The following is a 25,698-nucleotide window of genomic DNA, read 5'->3' on the forward strand; positions in this document are numbered from 1 at the left end:
AGAGGGCATCCTTATCTGGTTCCTGTTCACAAGGAGAATGGTTTCAGTCTCTCTCCATTGAGAATAATGTTGGCTGTTGGTTTTGCATAGATGTCCTTTATTATGTTGAGGAATGTCCCTTCTATTCCTATTTGGCTGAGAGTTTTGATCAAGAATGTGTTGGATTTTATAATATGCCTTTTCTGCATCAATTAATATGATTGTGTGGTTCTTTTTCTTTGTTTTATTTATGTGGTAGATGGCATTGATTTTCTAATGTTGAACTATCCTTGCATACATGATATGAACCCCACTTGGTCATAATGTATTATTTTTCTGATATTTGTTGCAGTCTATTAGCTAGGATTTTGTTGAAGATTTTTGCATCTATATTCATGAGTGACATTTGTCTGTCATTTTCCTTTTTAATGAAGTCTTTGCCTGGTTTTGGTATCAAGGTTATGCTTGCTTCATAAAATGAGTTAGGGAGGATTCCATCCTTTTCTGTGTTTTGAAATATTTTGAGTAGGATTGGTGTCAGTTCTTCTCTGAATGTTTGGTAGAATTCTCCAGTGAAAACATCTGGGCCCAAATGTTTTTTGTTGGTATTTTTTTTTATGACCTGTTCGATTTTTTCTCTTGTTATGGGTCTGTTCATTTTTTCCACCTCAGTCTGTGTTAGTTTAGGTAAGTAGTGTGTCTAGAAATCTGACCATTTCTTCCAGATTTTCAAATTTGTTGGAGTACAGTTCTTCATAGTATCCTGATATTCTTTTTATTTCCATTGGTTCTGTTGTGATGTCTCCCATTTCCTTTCTTATTCATGTTATTTGTATCCTCTCCCTCTTTTGCTTTGTTAAATTTGCCAGTGGTTTGTAAATTTTATTAATCTTTTCAAAAAAACCAGCTTCTGGTCTTGTTGATTTTTTTTCTTTTATCTTTCTGTTTTCTGTTTCACTGATTTCTGTTTGAATCTTTATTATTTCATTTCTTCTGGATTGTAGGTTTTTCTTGCTATTCTTTTTCGGATTGTTGGGACTGTTGGTTTAAAGTACTGATTTGTCTCTCTCTTCTTTTGTGATGTATGCATTCATTACTATAAACTGGCCTCAGATCACTGCTTTTGCTCTGTTCCAAAAATTTTTATATGTTGTGCTTTCATTCTCATTTGATTCAAGGAATTTTTGAATTTCATTTTTTGTTTCTTCTATTACCCAGTCATTCTTTAAGAGGGGGTGTTGTTCAGTTTCCATGTGTTTTCTATTTTCCCATTGATCTTCCTATTATTGATTTCTAATTTGATACCATTGTGATCTGAGAAGATGCTTTGCAGTATTTCAATGTTTTTAAATTCATTGAGTTTTGTGTTCTGGCTACCTAGTGCCAGTCTGATAGGAATTTACCACAAATTGGAGGGTGTGAACAAACAGATTATTCTCTCACAGATTGGAGTCTTTAAGTCTGAGTTCAAAGTACCAGGCTCTAGGGACTGGGTGAAGGCCTCTCAACCTTGGGTTCTGCTCTGCCTCCTGATCCCTATCCACTAGAGCTGGAGGCCTTTCTTCACTCAGACAACTGCTTGCTGATGAGACTGACAAGCCCAAGGTTGACAAGTGAAAAGGCACTGTCCCTATGTTACCAAACCACATGGCAGGCCATTAATTCAAGTTCATTGAATGTCCCAAGGTTGGCAGAGCATGGTAAGCTGCTGAAAAATGACATGGCTACAAGCAAGGTTCAAGCATGCCATAAGCTGGAGACCATTCTCCAAGGCTTCTCCTTATATATGGGAAGCAGACAACATCCCTAAGGCAGCTGCTCAGGTGCTCACAGTGGATTCCACCATGGAGTTGATTACCAGTCTCATCATGGGGAATACTACAGCCAGCTGCCCAGCCACTCAACCAGCACCAGCCAAGTTGACACACAAACTTAACTATTACACCTTGCTTTATGGCCTAATGTATGGTTTGTCATGGAGAATGTCCCATGTGCACTAGAAAAGAATGTATATTGTCCTGTTGTTGGATGAAGTGCTCTGTAGATGTCTATAAGGTCAAATTGGTGGATTTTATTGTTTAGCTCTTGTGTCTTTGTTGAGTTTCTTTCCAGTTCTAGCTTCCTTTGAAAGTGGTGTATTAAAGTCTCCTCCTATAACTTTGGAGTCATTTCTTTGCCTTTTCTATTCTGTTAAAGTCTGATTTATATATTTTGGGGCTCTTTCATTGGGTCCATAGAAATTTACTATGGTTATATCTTCTTGTTCAATTGATCCTTTAATTGTTATATAATGTCCTTCTTTGTCTCTTATGGTAGTTTTTCTCTTAAAGTCAATTTGATCAGAAATTAATATTGCCACTCTGCTCTTTTTTGATTGCCATTTGCATGATGTATCTTTCTCCAATCTTTAATTTTTCATCTATTTTTGTCTTTGTCTCTAAGATGTGTCTCTTGTAGACAGCATACTGATGGGATATGTTTTCTTATTCAGTCTGCAACTCTTCATCTCTTGAGTGGTGAATTTAATCCATTGATGTTCAATGTAATTATCGACAAGTATGAATTGGTTGCTATCATTTTGTTATGTGTTTTTTCATGGTGTTCTGGTTTCTTTGTTCCACATAATTTTCTGTGCTGAGTCATTTTGTTTATGAATCATGTTATCATTGCCTTTGTTGCTATTGTTTTAATATTTGCTGAATTTTTGTGCTTGTCCTCTTTTTTATTGTGATGTGAAGGTTTATCATTTTTGTTTGAGGTCACCTTGTGATTTTGATTTTTTCCCCAAGTTTAGAACAGTCCATTGTATCTTGCAACTCTCTTGACTTCCTTACCATATAGAAGTTCTGTAACTGCACAGTATTTTCTCTCTTTTTGGTTTGTAGTTGTCCTCACTTGCCAACGGATGTCTCTGGTTCCCTGTTTACAATCTTGTAAGCTTATTTTACTTTGGATATTTCCATAACTGAGTTGGTTTCTGGGTTATGTCATCAGGTGTACTAATGGTCAGCTGTTGTTTGCTATTTTTGGTTCTCTGTTCAAAGGACTCCCTTTAGTATCTCTTGTAAGGTTGGTCTCGTTTTAGAAAATTCCCTTAATTTCTGCTTCTCTAGAAATGTAATTTCACCATCATATTTGAGGGACAGTTTTGCTGGGTATATAATTTCTCTTCCAGGGTTTTATATATACCATCACATTGCCTTCTTGTTTTCATAGTTTCTGCTGAGAAATCAGAGCTTATGGTTATTGGTTATCCTTTGTAGGTAACTTTTCACTTTTCCTGTGCTGCTTTCAGGATTATTTCTTTGTCTTTGGTTTTGGTGAGTTTGATGATTATATGTCTTGGTGATTTTCATTTTGGGTCCATTGGGCTTCCTGAATGGATATATTCTCATCTTTCATCATAACAAGGAAGTTCTCTTCCAACAAATCTTGGACAATTTTCTTATTCTTTTCCTGTTCTGGAATTAGGATCTCTGGTGGCATAGTGCTAAGGCATTTAACTGCTAGCCAGAAGGCTGGTGGCTCAAAGCCACCAGCCACTCCTTGGAAGGAAGATTGGGCAATCTACTTCTGTAGTGATACCACCTCAGAAACCCAAGGAGGGATCACTATGAGTTGGAGTTGACCCAGCAGCAATGAGTTTTGTTTGGTTGGTTGGTTCTGGAATTCTGAAAACGTGTAAGTTACTCCTTTTGATGATATCTCACATGAATCTTAGGCTTTCTTCATTTTGTTTTGACCTTTTTTCTGTTTGATCCCTTTCCAAAGAGGTATTCAGGTATTTGTCTTCAGTCTCATTAATTCTGTCTTCCACTGATTTGATTCTACTCTTTTGCCCTTTCAATGTGTTATCTATTGTGTTTTCCTTGATCTCTCTCTCAGTCTGTTGATGGTACATAAATATAATTCTTCAAATTCCTTATCAGAGAATTCCAATGCTGCATCTTTCTCAAGGATGTGTTCTGGGTCTGTATCCTGCTCTTGTTTCTACTGATTTATCTTGCTTCTTTGTATGGACTGTGATGGTTTGTTGTCTCTGAGACATTGTGACTTTGTTGTATTTATATTTAATTGGTGATTGTATGTTGGAGTGATTTGCCCAAGGTTTTCATTTTCTTTGTTCTTTGTTTTTGGATGTATCTGAGTAAGCAGTGTACTGTGCTCACCTACTCACTAGTTGGTAGCACTTACGCACTCACAACCTGTGTCCTGGTGGATGTGATAGAGAATGAGAGTGACTGCACAGATGTCTGTTAACTGTTTGTGAAGAGCAGTTAAGGCTGAGTCAGGCTCTTACTGGTGGTTGTATATTGTTGGCCAGTTGGTTCAGAAGGAAGTGGTGGCTCTCATTCAGTAAGTGGAGCTGTAACAGGTGCAGGTGTGGTTGCATCATATGGGCACAGTTTCTGTCTTCCAGTCAGAGAAAAACAGCAATCAAAAAACCATCAAAAAAGTAAACACAAGAGGACAAAAAACACACAATGCATTAACACACAGGAAATCACCAAAAAGAGAAAAAAAAAAAAAAAAAGGAAAGGCAGTAAGTGAGAGAAAATATTTAAAGAAATACTTTAAAAAGGAGTTATAAAAAGTAATATAGACCTCTGTGGAAGGTGAGATGATTTTTGGGTGTACTCTAGGGGTTGTATGTACCAAGGACATTGACAAGGCAATAAATAATATTGAATTACACAATGAGAAAGTCCCTTTTCAATTCTGCTTCAGTTTCTCTGATAATGTCAAAGATAAAGTCTCAACTGGCGTTAATATGTTTCAACACCTTATTCATATTTGCTAAGGTATTTTTTTGACAAAAAGGAAACAGGTATCAGCTATAAAGCCTTCAGCATGCTATAGCATCTAGCTATAATTTACTAGCATTTGTCTTTCATTGTTTATTTATAGGTCTGGTAGCGTAGTGCCTAAGGCACTTGACTGCTAACCAGCAGGCTGGTGGTTCAAAGCCACCAGCCACTCCTTGGAAGGAAGGTTGGGCAATCTACTTCCATAGTGATACCACCTTGGAAACCCAAGAAAGGGTCACTCTGAGTCGAGGCTGACTCGACGACACATAACAACAACCACAAGAATGCCTATTTATTCAAAATGGTAATGATTTTCCCTTTATGGATGTTATGTTTTTCTTGTTAATGAGAATTATTTAAATGTTAAAAGTTGTGCTAATTTTTAAAAGTTAAAATAGTAACAAAGATGTTTCACTACTATGGCAGGAAGAAACACAAGGGTGTCACATAAATGATTAAATATGAAAATATGGGTGTAGTAGGAGAAAATTAATTTTAAAAGTTATAGTATATCCATTGAGATATTTAATTTTCCATGCCTAAAAAACGTAAGTCCAAGGCTGATGAGATACTCTAAAGGAGAAGGATGCTGATTCTTTCAACTACATGTTGCCTGCTCTGGTTCTCATACATCTAAACCCCAGGAAGTATGGTGTGTTTGTGGTGTGCAGGAGTGTTTTCATACCAGAGGTGGGGCTTAAATTTTCAAGAATTTTATGGGCCAATTGTTTAACACAGTCATTATTAAACATTAAATTATATAAACTTACAATTAATAAGTTATATTGAAAACAAAGGTAATGAATACTCAAAACTCACCCCGTCCTAATTATTTTCCTACTATCTTTTCTCCTGAAGTACTTTATATCTATTGTACCTGGAGGTCACTAAGAGTCAGAATTGACTCAAAAGCAATGTTTTTTATTTTATTTTATTTTTTAATGGGAATCTGGAAGATGGAAATGGATCAGAAGGTATCCTCTTGTGACCCATAGAGTTTTTCTTGGCTAATTTTCATGAGTAGATTGCCAGGCCTTTCTTCCTATGTGGAAACGAATAGATGGTAATTGAGAACTCATTGGCCAGACACAGCAAATAGATTTTAATCATGTTATAACTGGATGTTTCATGGTTGAGAAACTCCATCTCCTGTATCCTGAGTGAGAATGGGGGATACATCTAAATATTTTTTTCTCATGGAAGAGGAAGCCAACCTACTTTTGCTTAAATTATTATTTTCTAATTTAAAAAAAGTGAATTTATTTTAATAATTTCTTGGCAAGAAGTAGCCTTCAGAAGTTGGATTACTTTCGTCAATGATACGAACTTATTCTTTAAATCCGTAAAACGTAAAATAAGCCAAAGTAGAGAGTGATGAAAATGTCAGTTGTTGTAACAGAATTTATGGCTTTGATTTTAATACTGGGAGTGTTTTGAAAATATCTTGTCTCTTATCTTCTGCACACAGTGGCTCTTATTCAGCTGAGAGAGAGGTTAAGTGAGAAATGAGTTGGCTCGCCAAGGATACATTTGTTCCACCCACCCCCAACCCCCAACACACACACACACACACACACACACACACACACTGATGTTAATTTGATTTGAAAAAAAATATCAGGAAACATCATCAACTTCTCCTCTTGCAAAAGTGATTATTCTTGCTTGACTGCCCTCTGCTGGAATTCCTGAAATATACACTTTGCCAGTACTTTTCAGGGATAAATTGTAGTTGGCATCTAACTTATTATTGTGAGCAATTTTTTCAAGACATATTATGTTCAGAAGTCCAGGTATGCAAGATGAGAAATAAAACTGAGTTAAGCATTAAATGCAGTGGTCAAATGTTGGTTTAATTGGCCATGAAAAATAGCCAGCTTTTGAATGGATCAAAGAAAACAATTATACATAATGGGTGAACTGAAAACAATTGACTATTACTGAAAGAGAGGAATGCTTTAATTAAACTAAAAGATATACCTAATGTTAAATGAGGTGGTTACAAAAGCTCCACAAAAAAAAGCTTCTTAACTGTTGAGTATAAGAGGGATCAGAAGTATTTAAATGTACCTTATTAAAATTGTATTATTATTATTAAAACTACAGCAAGTCTTTTCTCTCTTCTGCAAGCAAAACCACCAAATTTAAGAATATGTTTTAAAAATACTTGGGTTTCTCACTTATTGTTAATTTTGATACAAACATATTATTTTTGCCTACTTATTAAAATTATATTTCTTATTTAGGGAAAATTGTTTTAGAGAGGATCATGATTATGGCACATCTGATCTTATAACATACTAGTTTAGCATATACTTATCTCTGTATTTGTAAGGCTGTCTGGAGTTGGAACAGAGTTGAAGTATCAAATAGGTTGAGTTGGTGGTAGATCAGGCACCATGGGTCTCACATTTAAACAGTGTCACTGTGGAATATTTTTAGAACAACGATCAAATCATTCTTCTGAGGAATTTGAGCTAGTAAACTGAACAGACTTCTGTTTTGCATTTGCTGTTCACTGAACATTTATTTCCTTCCTCATATCCTTTTATGTCATTTTCAGTGTAAGAAACGAACAAGGGAATTGGAAAAGGGAGGGAGGAGGAAGATACAAAAAAGTAAAAGGATTAACACACAGATAAAGAGCAAAAGATCATCCTTCCACCCCATTTTGTTTCATTCTTGTCCCTCATGTGAGTCAGACTTTGTAAAGTTAAGCTTATAAGAAGCCAAGTGTCTCAAGTGTCCCAAGTTCAAGACACACAGTATCTGCATCATTGAGCATTGCTACTTAAGTATACAATAAGGACAGGACCTTCTTGGAAACAATGCTAATAAAGTGGTTATGGATGTTAATTCTTTTGCAGTTGAAGCTGATAAGTAACAACTAAGTCATGTTTCCTATTGTAAAAATGACAGTTATGCATTTCAAACTGAGGCATCAGAGAGAAGTAAGGAAGTACAGAAACTTCTTTATTTCCCCACACTGAATGCCCTCTGTTCCATCGTCTCCTCTCCCGCAGTGATCACACAGCTAGCATGTTTCTGATACTAATTTGAAAGGAAAATCTGATGGCAGAGTCAGATGGTAGACATGGAATTTCATTTAACCTTTTGAGTGTCATAAGATGAGCTCTTAATCATTAGAATTTTTCTATGCAGTATAACAATCCAAGACTTCTGAGTCAAGTGTGATAAAAGTCCATAATATAAATGGACTTATAAATCCAGATTTTGAGAAAGTTTGTGCATGCTAAGCTTTTTGGAATCATTCATTTATATTTCAGAGTGAGAATATCAGAATAGTATTTAGTCTAATGTCTTATTCTAAATGAATAAGTAGAACCTATTTTATTCAAAGGAGAAATATTAGTAGAGCATAAACATAATGAATAACTACAATGTATTACATTTTGAAATGTCCCCATCTCTGTGCTAATCATTTTACCAGCATTATATCTTTTAATTTTAAAAATTAAATGAGATGGGTATTTAATTAGGAGGTGGGTACTTAATTAGTTCCATATTACAGATAAGAAAACTCAGGTTTTCAGACCCAAGGTCACACAGACGCTAAATGCTACAATAGAACTCTAGCACTGTCCTTTCTGACTGTAAGGGCAAAGCTCTAAAATGCATATCCCATTAGTGATATCTTTGTTCTCTCTTTGGAAACACTTGTAATCTCCTTATGTGTCACTGTCCTGCTTATGAGGACAGTGGTGGTTCAGTGGTACAACTCTCACCTTCCAGACCAGAAACCTGGCCTCAGTTTCCAGCCCCTGCACCTCATGTGCAGTCACTACCCTTCCATCAGTGGAGGCTTGTGTGTTGCTGTGATGGTGAGTATGTTTTGAAAGAGCTTCCAGATTAAGACATACTAGGAAGAAAGGCCTGGTGATCCAAAAAGCATTTAATTCCATTGTGCATGGAGTCCTCATGATGACAGCTAATAATCCTGGCTATAGTTTGGGAGCTCTGGGAGCTCTGGTAGTGTAGTGCCTAAGGCACTTGACCGCTAACCAGATGGCTGGAAGTTCAAACCCACCAGCCACTCCTCGGAAGAAAGATGGGGCAATCTATTTCCATGGTGATACTGCCTCAGAAACCCAAGGAGGGGTCGCTTCGAGTTGGGTCCGATTTGACGGTACATAACAACAACAACAACAACATAGTTTGGGAATAAGCAAAACTGCTATCTACTTAGGTGCTTGGGAAATGGGGTGCTAGGGTTCTTTTATTACACTGGCTAACTAAAAGCAACCACATATGACATTGCTAGATTACCAGTGTTCTAAGAATTATAAGAAATTATACACAATACTGAAACAGAATGAAAGAGTTTTTATATCCTTTTTGGATAAATTTCCATTGTCTACAAGCCATCATCTTTGTTCATATTCCCAGAAAACTATTCTGGGGGAATGATCTGACAGACAGCCATTCCCCAAGCAGCACGCCCCTTTCTCCACTCCGGTCTCACCGCAGCATCTGCATTGGGCATGAGCCCGGATCCATATTTACGAGACATATGTAGACACTTTTCCTTTTCTTGGCAAATGCATAAATAGAATCCTAATGTCTACATGTAAGTACTATATAAATACAAAGTTGTGCATACTCTTTGGATGTCATGCATCATTTATCCATGTATTTTTAGCGTCACCAACACATTTACATATGCTGTCACGTTTCAAACTGCACCTCAATATAGTGCCTTCTTCAACATGAACTCGGCAGCAGGCAACATCATCCTTCTAACATTTTCACCACAAATGAAGATGAAAAAGGAAGAAAATAATCCATAAATAGATGACAAATTTAAAATGGATACTACTTTATTAACTGTTCTCCAAAGATACCATAGAATTACCTAGAGCAGAGGACCAAATCTTTTGCTTTATAATTAGATTCATGCAATCATTTAAATGGAACTATTATACCAGGGTTTCCAGGGTGAATGTTTACACCTCTACCCATTGTCTAGAGGGGATAGAAATATGCAAACCATCATTTACAATTCTCTGTTAAGTGTCTGTGAAGTATGGTAGCAAAAATGGAAGGGTACTTTACATATGTCTTGGAGGTCAGAGAATCTTCACTTGGAGAGATAATATTTGTGTTGACTCTTGGAGGATGAGTAGAAGTTTGTATTTTCTTTTGTATCAAACACTGGAAAAGTTAGAAATTAGTCAACCTAATGGATCATGACCATGATCAAATATTAGAAATTTGTGGATCTAACAGATAAAGTCCAAGGTGTTTGGATTTTTCAATAGATATTTAGAATTTTTAAAATTCAGGAATTTAGAAATGATGGCACTATTTTCTTTTTACCCTCATGGAGCCTTTAACATGTCCTTCTTTGACCTTATATATCTGTGTACAGTGGGAATGGCCCGTCAGTTTAAGAGGTTCATGGTAGAACTATACCAATAGTTTTCCAAACTTCTTCCTTGAGAAACAGAAATGTTTATTAACTGAGAAGTAATGTTTATTAACTGAAACATTACTTGGAATACTAGGTGTGAGGCACATAAAAGTAGAGAACTACTCTATTTTAAGTGAAGGATAGAGGGGAAAGACCGCCTGCATGATACTGTTTGAAAAATCCCTGGACTTGGTAAAAAGTGTTTATTTTTTTTAACCATTTCTCTAAGTCCTTAAATTGACTTTAACTCAGAGTTATATCTGAAAAACTATGACTCAAGCCCTCTATGCTTAACCTGATGTGTGGAAGTTTACAGACCTAGGAAAGATCCATTGGGTCTGTCCTTAATCTGTTTCCTCCAACACCTGCTTCAGTAGCAAGTGTTATGTGCTGGGTTCAACAGTGGCTTTCTAAGTACAGTGCAAGCAAGAATCACTCAAGAAACATGTTAATAGCAGATTCCTGGGTCTCTTCTCCAGTGGTATTGATCCCAATAGACCTGGGTTTGCACCCAACTATCTCTGTGGTTGACATAGACTTCAGGCAGTTACGATATACTGGCCTATTGCAAGAAACAAGGTCTGAAGTATAGACCACAGTAGGGACAAAGGGTATTGAAAGAATAAAATAGTAAGTTGAAAGGAAAAGTAGAGCAGAGAAGAAAGAAAAAAAGAGCATATGGTAATTTCAGAATGGCAACAAAAATTGTCTAGTGGGGCACATAATGAAATTGATACCAGTTTGCACTACACCACCAGAGCTCCTTCCAGAGTTTTAGTATTATATAATCTGTTGTATATTATGTAGCTGTGATCAGGAAAAAAAGAAAAAAATATATATATATTACAATTTTAATCTTTGTCTCTTGCATTATTTTATAAACATTTTCTATATTGTTTTGCATCTTTTTATAGCACATACAGGAGCTCTGGTAGCATAGTGCCTAAGGCACTTGACTGCTAACCAGAAAGCTGGCGGTTCAAATCCACCAGCCACTCCTTGGATGGAAGACGGGGCAGTCTACTTCCGTAGTGATACTGCCTTGGCAACCCAAGGAGGGGTCACTATGAGTCGGGGGGTCTGACTCGATGGCACACAAAACAACAACAACATAGCACATACATAATAAAGGTATGAAGATAAAAGATTAAATGCATGTAAAGATTAAATGCATGTAATAGACTGATGCAAATCAAGTATTCAGTGAACTATAACATTGTTATATGTCCTTTTCCAAACTAGGAATTATTTAATAGATGCCCAGAAGTAAGTTACTGGATCTATATGTGTGAACATTTTAAGGTCTTAGTACAAATTCTGATTTGATATTTGATACATTGCTTTTTTGAAGAGTCATTTATGCCACTAACACTCTTTGAGAGGGTCCATTTCACTGATATTCATTAGCATACATAATTTATTATTTCTTTGGAGCTGGTGTTTTTTAATTGCTTTATTTCATTGTGTGCTTGTATGTGTGTGAGAGGGAAGGAGAGAGAGAAAGAGGGAGAGGATGAATCATCTGTTTACGATCTATTTCCATGTATTTGTTGAAAATTAAATATTTTCTTATTGTTTTAATAAAGGTACTGTTTTTTTAAACTATATGAGCTACAAATATATTTCTAGTTTTCCCCTGGCCTTATTTAGTCTGGCTATGGGATTTTAAAAACTGAATAAATGTTTTTAATTTTCTTGAGATGCTATCTATTGATATTCTCATTGTTCATCTCCTTTCCTTCCTACTGTACATACTCCTCTACTCCTCACTATATTGATGTGGTTAAGTTCCAAAGACCAGGTAAACCAAAAGGTCATCAAGTTGATTCCATCTCACAACGACCCCCCCTTGGGTTTCCGAGGCGGTATCTCTGTGGAAGTAGATTGCCCAGTCTTTCTTCGAAGGAGTGGCTGGTGGGTTTGAACCACCAGCCTTCTGGTTGGCAGTCAAGTGCCTTAGGTACTACGTCACCATGCTCCCAAAGACCAGGTTGTTGTTGATGTTATGTGCCATTGAGTTGGATCTGACTCATAGCGACCTCTCCTTGGGTTTTCGAGGTGGTATTACTACAGAAATAGATTGCTCAACCTTCCTTCTGAGGACCAGGTAGTTATGTGAAAATTGCCATTATGTGAAAATGGAGGATGGTCACATCAGATCACAAAATGGAGGGTGAGGAGGATGACTACATCATTACACAACTGCCAAACCACTGAGAATCATGGCCCACTCAAGTTGACACATAATCTTAAACCATCACAGCCAGTGTTACTCTCACCGAGCACTTTTATATTTATTATTGCCTGTCTCCCATTGTTAATGCACAAAATAGATAGTAGATTTTTTACTGCTGTTGTAAATGTGAGATGTCAGTTAACAAGATGGTCAATAAGTGAGGAGTAGGTGTATTTATTATTTCTATCATTCCTCCATTGCAGAGCATGCAACAGTTATATTGCATTCTTTGCACATAAATCCTGCATTCATTTTAGTTTTATTTCTATAGTTAGACCTATTCATTTTACTTTGGTTGCCTTTTTGCCAATTTCTCCAACTATCTCTTTATTAGAAGAAGTTTATCTTTTAGTTTAATCAAAAATGGGATCATGTCTCCTTTACCCAATTCTCCCCAGGGTAATATCTTATAAAACTATAGTACAGTATTGCAACCAGGATACTGACATTGAAACAGTCGAGATACAGAACATTGTCATCACAAGAGTCCCTTGCGTGGCCCTTTAACAACCACATCTACTTCTCTCCCCACCTCTCCCCACTGCCTCCAATCTTAACTCAAGCAACCATTAATCTGCTGTTTTTCTCTATAATTTTGTCATTTCTAGAATGTTAAATAGTTGAAATCAAATAGTAGGTAAACTTTTGAAGTTACCTTTTTCCCTTGGCATAATTTTCTGGAGATTCATCCAACTTGTTGCGTATCTCAGTCATTTCCTCCTTGTCATTGCTGAGTAGTACTCCAAGGGATGGTTGTATCACAGTTTGTTTAACTATTCACCTGTTGAACGACATTTTGGTTGTTTCTAGTTTTGACATATTATAAATAAAGATGCTGTGAACATTCATGTGTAAGTTTTTGTGAAGCCTTTTAGAGAAAAGTTTGCTAAGTCTTGCCATAGTCTATGCTGGACTAAACTAGTAGAAATCTTGCCAAATTTAAAAATAAGAAGCCAGACAAACAAGCCAGTTGCCATTGTTGATTCTGACTCATGGTAATATCATGTGTGCAGAGTAGAACTACCCTTCATAGGGTTTTTTAAAAAACAGATCTTTCAGAAGGCCTTTTAGAAGCAGATCGCCAGGTTTGTCTTTTGAGGTGATAGTGGGTGACTCAAACTGCTGATCGTTTGGCCAGTATTTGAGTATGCACGTGTGCACACACTCACACACACACACACACACCAAACAACAACATTTCTTCCACTAAGTACAACTAAAAACTCCCAGTTAAAAAACTAAAAACTCCCCATTAAAAACTTCCACTTATACTTAGTGGAAGGAATAGGAAAAAGCATGCCTGTTCTATCTTCACAGAAACAAAAGTTACCCCAAAGTTTCATTTTTTTTTTTAATTGTACTTCGATTCTTTTTCCAGTTCATGAACATTGCATTTCATCTCCTATTTTTATCTCAATTTCTATCCTAAACTCTTGCATTTATGCTTTGCATGATATTATCACATTTATGAAAGTTCTTGCATTTTCTCTGTGGTCTTCTTAGAGGTTATTTCTTTATCATGTTTTGAAAAGTCACTATGATATTATTTTCTGCTTTATGACAATATTTTATGTTCTTTTTCTGTTGAACAATTTTGCTATTTTTTGTCACACTTTTTCATACTTTATCTTTGTGTCATTGCTGCTCTAGATTCTTTTTTATTACTCATCATTGAGTGAGTTAGCTATTTTCAGGAGATATGTGTTGGAGTGGTAAAGGACGAAGGCAGTCCTCTGTGTTCACACCCTGAAACCTGTCTCCTTTTTTGCTACCACAAAGACAGTTATGCAAATATGCCATTGCTGCAAATATGGAGCATCTGGGTGGTTATACGTGTCACCCTACCTCATCTGCTTCTCTGAACAGAACTAGGTGGAAGAGGGTTCCTTCTGCCAGCCCTGTCTACTTCAGTTCCTGCCCCCTTGTTGCTAATACAAGATACAATTTTTTCAAGGGACTCTCACCTTTAAGAAATATACTTCTGTTGACTTTTCCTTGGATCTTATGTTGCTGGGCCTTGTCAACAATCTCATTTTTCACTCTCTTCACTTCTTCCCATTCTAAGCTGTTTATGGCAAATCGCATACATGTCTCTGGGTTATATCTTTATCTTTGCTTCACTGCAAATGGAGTTTGCTGGCTTTTTTTTTTTTTTTTAAAGTTTATGTCTTCTTGATGCTGTTAGATGATTTCTAGGAGGAGAAGGTAAAAAAAAAAAGTGCTGACTTAGGGAGACATTCCCATAGTGGAAATTTTTAACCTCCATTTATTGAGTACCTAAGGTTTCAATCTTTCATTTTCAAAATTCAAAAGAAGACATATATTGCAAGATGAGACAACAAAGAACATGTTGATAGGGTTTATTCAGGGGTAACAATTTTCAAATAGCAATTTAGCTTTCATCAAAATACTTTGCACAGAATTCACAGAAATTTCCTTGCATTAACTAAGTGTTTTCTCCAGTTCATTCTTTGACTAGTTGGTGATTTCAGGTAGAGTGCTTTCAAAATTTCTAAATGAAGCATCTATTATATATCAAAATGAAGTTATGAATACCCTATGTACTAATTACTATTACTTCCCATGAACACCAACAAAATGCTTATGTTGGAAGATTGAACTGGTTTGCTTATTTTAGAGTGTTTGTTTTATAAGGAAAGAAATGTCCTACACCTATAATGATGCTATGTAATTTGACTGAATCAATTAGACACCTTATCATAGATGATTTTTTACAGGTTCTTCTGTGCCAAAATTTGACTATGGGTATTTTTGTTTATAAATCATCCATGTTTCAGACTATTTCCTTAGAAAATATTTCAAAAGCATAGGTACAAGGATAAAATAGACAAATACTTTGAAAACTCCCAATATGTGTTGTCAAATCCTTTTTTAGAAGTTATTTCTACAACACTGCTCAGATTGTAAGAGAAATATTTCCAACATTTCCTGTGTCTACTTCTCTGATGGTTTCTTGTTTGATCATATTTCAATTATTTTTTGGAACTGTAAGGCTAATCAATAACCTCCTATCTAGTGAAAAACAATGCTAACATTGTACTATGCTTATACATTCTTTATCAAGGGAAATTGCCAATACCTAGTAAAATTACATATGCATTTACCTTTTATCTGGCAATACTGTTTCTGAGAATCTACTCCCAAGTAGACTGGTACAAATAAGAAATGGAGTAAATGTAAGATTATTCATTGCAACATTATATGTAATGGCAAAAATTGCAATAAATGCAGATACCTACCAGTAGATCCCCACAAAAAGCAGCAAAAATTAATGAAAAAAAGTTATATACCCAATTGCAGAGTGATATGTAGGATATTTTGTGAAGTGAATATTGCATTCTTTAGAATAAGTATAAGTATGCCCCCCAGCATTGCAGGGAACATAATAATATATGAACAATTCATCATGTAAGTGAAATTAAAATTGAACTAGACATCCTGTAGTTTTATTTGCTAAAAGTGACAGCTTTTTTTGGGAAGAAGTTTCTGAGATGGAAGTTTGTGTTCAGGATGTTTATAAAGGTGTGCCCTTGGAATCAACATGTGTGACTGTAGAATAAGGAAGGAAGTAGGCAAGGGAGAAGTTAACCTGTAACAAAGGCCCAAGCAACAACTTTGACTCTCTTAGGCAATAAGGAGCTCTGGAGCAAAAATCAGGGTATCCTCCATTGGACACTTATTGGATATGCTCAGGGCAGCTCTCTAGGGGTTGGGCTATCTTATAGCTAAAGACCGTATGCTTGTAGCATTCCCAGCAGCTTGGCATAATGTACTGTCCTGAAGGGGACTCTGGGTGAGTTATTTCTGTGTCCATCATTGTAAAGAAAGTAAAATACAAAATAATGTATAAGGTATACTACCTTTGATTATCAAAGCCATTAAATATGAACGTCACACTTATATAAGTAAAAATAAATACTAAAAATAAATTAAAATTAATAAAAATGTTTAACAATGGCAAAAAGAGGGAGTAGAGTAGTGGTTGTAAAACACCTATGATGTTTTGTTAAATAGTTTTGACTTTGACTACACATTTTTTTTATATATAATGTAAAATAAAATTAAAGCAAAAAAAAAATATTTCTACAGTGTTGATGAACTAAAATAAATCTGTATCAAGTTGGTGACAGAATAACACAGGAAAAAAAATATCAAGTAATGCTAGAGCAAAGTATTTTGACTATATCACCTTAGTTTAATACATTCTAAGGTAAAAAACAAATTAAGGACTACAAAATATTTTAAACCTTATTCTTTCTTTTTAATATTATTGTTTTAAGACTGTATTGTTGATATTGTAGAATAAAATATATAATGATGCTAATGTTTTGGGGAACCTGAATTTTCCTTATAAGAAAAATAAAGACATGAATATAAAATAAAAGAGTTTAAGTAAAAATCTTGTAACATTATATTAGAATTAGAAATTTCAGAATGACTTATTTTTTAGAAAAAGTATTTCCTAGTTTCATGCACTGAAAAGTTCCAGAAATAATGATAACCTACTTGTCTAAACCAAAAAACCAAACTCAGCCACTGAGTCAATTCCAACTCATAGTGACCCCCCCTGAGTTTCCAAGCCTGTAAATCTTTATGGAAGTAGATCCATCCCATCTTCCTTCTGCAGAGTGTCTGCTATAACAGAGTGTTTGAACCACTAACCTTCTGGTTAGCAGCCAATTGCCTTACCCACTGCACTACCAGAGCTCCTTTTAGCCTAGTTGTCATGGGCTCCAAATGCTCAGAGTGTCATTTGTAAATTCCATTCTTTTCTAAAAAGAACTTGAGGATCCTTGAAGTATTTGTGGCAGGAGATAGCAAGGTAGATTTCAAAAACTAATGTGGTTGTTTTAAAAAGGATGTATGAGCCAATTCTTCTATAAATACTAGCAAATAAACAAGAAGAAGTAAACATTTATCTTGCCTTTCCCATGTGGACAAACTGTATTTCAGGGTTGCCAAATAAGCCTGGTTGATGAAAGAAGATTCTAGTTCAGCAGTGTTGAATGAATGATAGACTTAGAAAAATCATTATTTTGCAATCCTTGATGAAGTAATTCAGTCAGCGATTCTCAACAGATTCTCAAACCATGAGATAAAAGATTAGTAGAGGAATGGATCTTGGAGCTGCCAAAGAGCCCCATTGTAGATAACTTTAAGGGTCACAATGTAACTTTACAATTGAGGCATCAGGTTTTTGCCACAAGAACCCACTGATGAATCTTAGTATTACTAAAAGTGAGACAACCACACTTTGTGCCCCTTGTTGTGAGGCAATATGGAATACACCACCAACAAACTAAGTTGAACCTGAGTCTAACAAGAATCTGGATGTAATAAACACGTTGGAAGAAATAAAGGGGGAGAAAGAAACTAGTTAAATGGCAGCACAAGGAAGAAATCAGACAAATCCAGAGTTCAGTGTATTCTAAAAGAAATTAGAGGAAACAGATCCAGTTTCTTCAAGTCAATTATATTGAAGGGTAAAAAGAAGAAGAAAAAAAAAAGGCTTAAATGACATCAACAACCAAATCAACTTGTTGATGCTGTTTTGATCATGAATCAAACAAACCAACTATAAATAGACATTTTACGAATGATTGGGGCAATATGAATATGGACTGTGTAAGATGATATTAAGGAATTATTATTAGTTTTGTTAGATATAAAAATAGTGATTACATAATGAATATGTAAGGGTAAAATATCATAATGTTAAAATTTGCTTTATAAAAAGTTGAAGGATGAAACAAACATGTAAGATACCAATAATTTTTCATCTCAGTGATCAGTATATGGGATTTAATTTTCTCATTTTCTCTACTTTGTATATATCTGAAGACATTCAAACTAAAAAGTAAAAGACAAACAAATAATGCCCCCCAAAAGAAAAAAAGAAAACCCACTTACCTGAGATTTGATTTATCACGGATATTTTCTTCTCTCTTTTCTTCCAATTTGGTAATATTACCTCTCAATTCTTAGTTTTTCTCTTGTTTAAATGTTGTTTCCTAACTTAACATATACTCACTTACACATGTATCCCCTTCTTACTTTAAAGAAGTAGATGTCTTATGCAACCTTAGCCAATACCAAACCATTTGCTACAGAGTCAGTTCTGACTCTTGATGACACCATGTGTCAGAGTACAACTGTGTTCCATAGGGCTTACACTATTTATGATCTTATGGAAGCAGCTCTCTTGACCTGTCTTTTGTGGTGCCACTGGGTAGATTCAAACCACCAACCTTCTGGTTAGTAGTAAAGTGCAAACTCTTTGCACTATTCAGGTTACTATATATTAATGGTTCTTGGCTGGGAGCAATTTTGCCCCTCAGGATACATTTGACAAAGTCTAAAGACATTTTTGGTTGTCTCAATTGGAAGATGTTACTGGCACTTAGTGGATGTTTGTTAATTAATTGTGATGAATTGATGAAAGAATGAATACCAGAATAATCTGGTGCAGTGAGCCAAGAAAACTTCAGTAGATCATGACTCTTCTTTGATGACTCTTTAAAAATTTTTATCAGAGTTTTTTTTTTAATTAAACCAAACCTACTGTCATCAAGTTGATTCCGACTCAAAGTGACCCTGTGGAACAAAAGGAACAAAACTGCCCCCTTAGCGTTCCCAGGGCTATAGTTCTTTACGGAAGCAGAGTATCACATCTTTCTCCTGCAGAATAGCTTGGTGGATCCAAACCACCAAAATTTTGTTAACATTTAATCACTTTATCCACTGCACTGTCAGGACTCCTATATTTTTTCAAAGGGGTAGCAATTCTGTGTTTTGATAAGTAAATATTTATATAGTAATTTATTTCAAAATTGGAGTTTGAGAAGCTGAAGGTTTTGTGTCTTAAAGAGTCTAAACCAAAAAAAAAAAAAAAACCCACTGCCATCGAGTCGATCTCAACTTATAGTGACCCCCTTTGGGTTTCTGAGGTGGTAAATCTTTACAGAAGTAGATTGTCCACTCTTCCATCTGCAGAGCGACTGGTGGGTTTGAACTGCCAGTCTTCTGGTTAGCAATCAAATGCTGTAGGCACTATACCACCAGAGCTCCCTCTTAAAGGGCTTAACACAGGCCAAAATGGGTTGAAATGCTGAAATTTTTAACTCCAAAGTCTAATTTAGCTTTTATTCTTAGTTTGCTGTTGAACCAATCTCAAGATTTCCCATAAGTATTCTATCGTTGTTCAAATACACAGCTCTAAATTATACCTTTTCAGAGCCTTTCCTTTGTTTAATCATTAAGAGGAAGGTTCATTTGAAAGAAAAGAGTTTTCCATTTTGGAAGATAAGATTTTCTTCTTCTTTTAAGGTTGGCTGGTTTGTATTTTATGTCTGAATAAGGGAAAATTGTTCCTTCTTGTCTACCCCCTTCTCCCTCTATCCCGTGTTCATCATCCCATAGGTAACATCCCTTAGTAAATCATTGCTCTAGGAGACTGGGGTTGGAGAATACCAAAGTATAAACCTTTAATATGATTTTTACTTGTTTTTATTTAAATCTTTTAAATTAAAATTTTATACTTCTCTGAAAATTATAAAGTTCCAAAATTATTAGTAAAAATAAAAAGACCTGTCACTCCACCAGTGCCCAGTACAGCTTAATATGCATTTGTTGACCACTTTGCATAGTCAAAAGTGTAAGTGTATTTTTATAATTGTTTTCCTTTAAAAAAAAAAAAACTTATGGTCTCTTAAATCTAACAGGAAAAAGCAAGAAGTCATATTGGGAAATAGCTTTCATTTTCATAAATGCTGTAATTAATCATTTGAGGAATAAAACTATGGCTGTGACCCCTCATGTTCTTTAGTCTCCACGCCTACTTTCTGTATGAATTGGGGTGTTAAGTCCTAGTGTCAGTGCCAATTCTAACTTAGAAATTACATTCTTACCACTTAGAAATTCCTCCTGGAGTTTCAACAGGAGAAATTATTCTTCATTTTCCCTCCTGATAACTGTTGTGTAATTGCTGGCAGAGAAATGTTGTTTGGTTCCACCTCAAAGGTAGCTGGCTTTCAGTGGAGGTTGGAACAGTATCTATATATAGTATGTAAAAAGCCCAAGGCTACCTGTAGATGAAAAGCACTCTAGACATGTAAGGCATTATTACTACTAAAGCATTATTATTTTAACTTTGCTACAAGTTACAACGAGCCTATAAAATCTGCCCAACGGTTTTGCAGCAAGGCATGTTTTCTGCTTTAAGTTCTTTGCCTCTAACAATCTGTTTCTCTTGAGTCAACATTACCTGTCAATTTTTATTAAGCAGAGTAACTGGAGACATTCTGTATTTTTTCAATATAGATGTCCTTGGTGGGAAGTAAAATGACCAACTAAACCATTGGTTAAAGCAGCATTGTTTGAGTATCACTAAAGAAAGGAGCAAAAAGCAAGTCTTGCCTAAGGATAAAAAAAATTAGGAAAGAACAATCTACTCTAGTCACACTGAGTCTTAAACACGATTCAGTTGCTACCTGCTGATTTAATCAATCCTTTTCAGTTAAAAAATAGAAATTGGAGTGTAATATGCGTGATGAAAAATTTTAATAAAGCACATTGCAATTTTTTTTTTTTCTTAATGGAAAATGAAAATGATCTGAAGGCAGCCAAGGTACCTTTTAAAACCTCCTGAAAAAGGAAAACAAAGGGGTATGAATGCATCAAACCTTGTTTGTGGTACTATATATTCTATATAATATAGAAGCCTTTAGTGATTACCTCTTGGAATCAGATATAAATATGTATCAAACTGATGGCCAAAGGCCAGGCATTTAGTTGAGGTGTTTTGATGTTGATCTCTAAGAGGAACACATAGTTTTGTTCTCCTGTGGACACAAAACCAGTCAGCTCTCTCTCAAATTGCTTATTTGGAAGTAAGGGGCAATGAAAAGGGCCCGACCATAAATTATTGTGAATCCATTTCTGTCATCACTGGCAAGTAGAAGCATTGTACCTGTGACTAGCAGGGGTCTAGCAGCATCTATACACAAAAGATACAACCATTTAATTAATAGGCCAAATGAGAAACATACCATTCTTGGTCAGAATAAAAAATGAACTTACTGTACATGATGTCCCCTGTGTTATCTAAAAGTGACAGAATTCAGATTTTTGTAACTCAAAAAAACCCAAACCCACTGCTCTCAAGTTGATTCCAACTCACACTGACCCTATAAGACATAAGACACAGTAGAACAGCCCCTGGGGTTTTCAAGGCTGTAAATCTTACAGAAGCAGATTGCCACACCTTTTTTCTATGGAGGGTTCAAACCAACAACTTTTTTGGTTAGCAGCCCAGTGCTTTGACTACACTGCTACCAGAGTTCCCCTTAAATTTTAGTACTTCCTCATAATTATTATATATATAAGTGTGTTGACAATTGGAGACCAAGGTCCAAATTGGACATAGCCTCCAGACATTTATTTGTTGTAGGGATGGATAGATCCTGAGAACACAAAATCAAATTGTGTATTCAGAGAATAGATTTATTCTATTCACTTATTCAATATATACTTCAGTGCCAGGTTGCGTGCAGAACTCTGCTACATACTGTGGTGGAAAAGGGGCTACAAAGACACTGGAGACACCATGAATATTTCCAGTTCTTGAGTTCTTACGGAATGTGGCTTATGAGTTGGGAGGCTGTAGTGATAGTCTGTCAATAGTGAAAATGTTGACGACAGCCATGACCTGGAGATCAAAAACGAAGTCACTTCATGGCTACCGATTAGTGGCAGCAACTCAGTCAATCTACTTTCTCTTCATTTTTTTTTTTTTTTAACCATTATTGATTTTAAACCTATAAAGAACAGATAAGCCTAAACTTGATTTACATAGTGGCAGAGCTAGCATTTAGCTTTTTAAAAAATTCCTTTGGCTGGTGGCAAAGATGAACACGTGTCAAATAATACTTGAAGAACACTGCTCATAGTCTCTCTTCAGCAGTATTTTCTATCCTGAGTTTTGAACAAGCAATATAATGCTCAGGACAAATGAGGTAAGCTTTTAAACAAAACTTCCAACTCAGGGTCACAAATCTATGAGAGCTGGGATATGATTCACTGGGGGGAATGGCACTGGCAGCATGCCTGGGTGCATGGGGAGCAGGACCACACAATACTATTGGCAAGTGGGTTTTGAAGCAGCCTGGAAAATGTGAGTGCAAATCTCAGGCTTATGGTATCAGGTCAACAATTTAAATTCAAGCCAGATATATAATGACAGAAGCTTTGCTGATTGTCAAGGTCTCTGGCACACTCTAGTCTCCCAGCTCAATGTCAACAGCTCTGCATGGCTTCCTGATTTCTAGGGGACAGTTGGGTTAGCCACCATTCCTGCTCTCCAGGCAGTCTAGTTGAGGCATTTGGAGACAAAAAACCTGTGCTTCTGATATTATAGCCCTTTTATGAAGGGGTTTGATCTTATGTTGAAATGTATAAAATGAAAAGATTCAATTCACTTGAACTTTAATGCATAGAATAATTGATAAGTGAGGAGCCAGCCAATGAGGTAGAGATTATATATTGCCTTCCTTGTCAATTCTACTAACTATAGGTACTGCGGGGATTAGACTATGATTCATTCATGTTAAGCTTTTAGCAGATGGAGGATCTGGAGGTATCAGTTAAGCCCAATGTAATTAAAAAATAATTTCTGAAATTTGGAGCAATAATGGTTATTAATTGAGACAGTTGCTAAATTCTCATAGAAAGCTCCAATGTAGATGCATAAGGGAAGTTTCACTTGCTAGATCGTTTTTTCTACCTTGGCTTGGAAGAAAATGTCCAAAAGAGTTTTATATTTAATGAAAAAAAAATTGACACACAAGAAAATCCAAGCATGAGGCAATTGATTTCTCATTTGGGATGTATTTCAGGAAAAGATGGCATCATGCCTTCTCCATCAGGAGTTGGTAATCATTCCACTATTCATGAACAGATGCCTTGGTCAGATCCCCAAGTGTAAGTGAATTCATTAAAAGATCTAGGGAATTGGGATATTAATTCTAAATCATTACATATTATAGATTTTCTGGAAACAAGCAGAGGAACATAGCAAAGAGAGGAAATGGTAGAGGTTGTACCTAACTCTCCACCAGAAGTAAGTCCCATGAGATCACCCAAAGAACTCTTTTAAAGTTAAAAAAAAAAAAAAAAAAAGATTTAAGTAGTCATTGTCATAGAGTAAAAGGTTGATATAAGACAAATTAAAATCATGACTGTTACATGCCATATATGAAAACCCCCAGAAATTATCTATTAGATGAAGGAGAGGACATAGATTATTTCTTTCAGTGCATACTTTTAAAAATAACATTTCTAATACAATTATTCTGAAGGAGACTCTGCTTGTTGAATGTTTGAAGTGATGGTGTTTGTAATAGTAAGCAGTGCTCTAAAGATATACAAATCTATATATATGCTATAGAATATTTTTGAAATTTGGGCTAAGATACTCTCTTTCTACATTTTTATTTTTTCATGCAGACAATTTGGCACTGGTTGATGTGTGGGTGGATATATTTTCTCACCTGCACAATTAACTTGAAGTTATTTTTGGAGTCGTTTTCATTTTGAGCTATTACGATGATACCATACTTGGGAAAAATGCCGTTGAGTTTGAGTTAAGAGATTCTGAATACTTAAGGACAAAATGTAACAATCAGGTCACATGAAGAACTTCAAAATAGCAACTGGAATTATATTATCAAGGATAAAGTTCTTGAATATACAATTCTCATGGACATACACTGTCTTGTATTATGGCTTTGTTTTTGTAAGTCCCAACATAATATTCTTACAGGACAGAGACTGTAAATGCTTCTGTATACTCTTCCAAGGAGCCCTGGTAGCACAGTGGCTAAGCATTCAGCTACTAACCAAAAAATTGGTGGTCTGAGCTGACCACCTGCTCCATGGGAAAAAGATGTGTCAATCTGCTTCCATAAAGATTTTAAAAAACAAAAACAAACCATTGCCAGTGAGTCAATTCCAACTCAGAGAGACCCTGTAGGGTAAAGAACTGCCCAGTAAAGTTTCCTAGGCAGATACCATTACAAGAGCAGATTGCCAGGTCTTCTCACCTATGGAGGCACTGTGGTATTCGAAACACTGACCTTTCGGTTAACAGCCAAGAGCTTGACTATTGCATAACCAGGGCTCCTTTTTTGTAAAGATCACAGCCTTGGAAACAGTATGGGAGAAGTTCTACTCGGTCCTACAGGGCCCATATGAGCCAAAATCAACCCACATGAGCAAGAGATTTTTATATACCCTTCAAATGACATAACATCATCAAAATATGAGAGTTACTTGAACTGCCTACATGAAATTTGATTGTAGAACATGACTGAACTGTATTATAAAAAATGTTTTGTTTCTGTAATGAAGTCATGACTTAACAATTTCTACAGAACTTGATTGAGTATTATTGTTTGGATTATTTTTGCTTGTTTATATCCCCACTTTAAAGCAATGAAGTGAATGCTTTTTTGTGTGTGTGTGATTTGGGTAAAGATTTACGGAGCAAATTCACTTTCCATACAGCAGTTCACATATACTTCGTTTCATGTCATTGACCACAGTTTACCACAATGCAACAGCTCCCCTCCCACTTCCTCCCCATAGTTACCTTTTCCCAGTGTCCATCCCTCCATGCACTCCTTCCCCTGAGCTATCTCCCTGTGCATAAGCAGCCCTTCTTTCTCCCGTGATTGTTCTCTCCAAGGTGTGTATCTACTTGGGGTAAATGTTTAACAAACATGCAATATTTTGTTTGGCTGGAAACCACAGGTGTGGATTCAGTTCCAGACCTGAAGGGCAGCTAGGGGCCATAGTCTCAGTGGTTCCACCAGGCTCTATCAGACCAGCAAATCTGGTCCCACCATTTTTTTTTCCTCCAAATGATTTTGAGTTTTGTTCCACATTGTTCTCCCTCTCCATCCAGGATCTCCTACATAGATCCCCTTCCAAGTGGATAACAGTGGTAGCTGGGCACCATCTAGTTCTTCTGGTCTCATAGTTGTAAAGGCTGCAGATCGGATGGTGTACCAGTCGCTAGGACTAATTGTTTCGATGAATTTTGGTTTTCTTCATTCTTCTTTGCTTGGGATGAGGAGAGACCCATTGTTGCATCTAGATGGCAGCTTGCTAGCTTTTAAGATCCCAGTCGCTACTCGCCAAAGTAGGAGGTGGAACAATGTTTTGTA

Source organism: Orycteropus afer, unplaced genomic scaffold (assembly GCF_000298275.1).
Source record: "Orycteropus afer afer isolate SDZICR_OR568_19922 unplaced genomic scaffold, OryAfe1.0 scaffold00149, whole genome shotgun sequence".
Classification (NCBI taxonomy): domain Eukaryota; kingdom Metazoa; phylum Chordata; class Mammalia; order Tubulidentata; family Orycteropodidae; genus Orycteropus; species Orycteropus afer.